Here is a 1,071-nt window from a genome sequence, read left to right on the forward strand (position 1 = left end):
AGAGGGCGTTGAGTCGGAGTTTGTCGAGATGTTCGAGTTGCTGAAGCCTTTCTCGAACTGCATGTTGCTGTTGCTTAAACTCAGAATAGGTTTGAGTCAGGTAAGTCGTCGGTAAGTCTTTGGGGTTTGTTGCCGGTGGTGATCGGGCTGAGATAACCTGCTTGCTCGTGATTTTTGCTGGGTTTGTGGACGATCTTGAAGTTGTATTCTTTTAGTAAAAGGAACCATCTTGATATTGGCGCAGATAGTATCGGCTTGTTGATGAGGTAAAGGAGTGCCTTGTGGTCGACGAAAAGGATGACTTTGGTTGATAGTATGTAGTGTCAGAACTTTTGAAGTGAGTAGATCATGCCAAGAGCTTCTTTCTCGGTGGTGGTGTAATTTCGTTCAGCTGGGATGAGTAGTCGGCTGGCGTAGTAGATCGGTTGATCTCGGTTGTCGTGTTGAGTTTGGCTGAGAATTGCACCAGTGGCAATGTTGGAAGTGTCGACATGAATGTGGAACTCTTGTGTCCAATTGGGCTTGGAAAGGATCGGTGCTATTGTTAGTTTGAGTCGGAGATTGTCAAATGCTTGTTGCTGTTCAAACGTCCATGTCCATTGGGCATCTTGCTTCAGTCCATCGGTGAGTGGTTTGGCAATGTGAGCGTACTTGTGGATGAATCGTCGGTGATATCCAACTTTGCTGAGGAAGCGCCGAAGTTCTTTCTGGTTCTTCGGCGGTTCGAGTTTGGAGATGACGTCGACTTTGTCCTTGTCGATGAGAATGCCGTCTTTGCAGACAACATGGCCAAGAAGTACTCCAGATTTGATGAAGAAAGCACATTTGTCGGGGTTGAGTGCTATGTTGTTCTCCTCGCACTTGTTGAGGCATTTCTCCAGGCATTCAAGATGTTGATCTTCCGAGCTGAAAACACTGAAGTCATCCATGAAGACTCTCATGAAGTTGGTGAGGTAGTCTTGGAAAGTGTTGGTGACGAGCCTTTGGAAGGTGAATGGGGCGTTGTAGAGTCCAAAAGGCATTCGCCAGTAAGCATAGGCTCCCCATGGATTGATGAATGCTGTCTTGTGC

The sequence above is a fragment of the Selaginella moellendorffii genome, unplaced genomic scaffold, assembly GCF_000143415.4.
Source record: "Selaginella moellendorffii unplaced genomic scaffold, v1.0 SELMOscaffold_34, whole genome shotgun sequence".
NCBI lineage: Eukaryota > Viridiplantae > Streptophyta > Lycopodiopsida > Selaginellales > Selaginellaceae > Selaginella > Selaginella moellendorffii.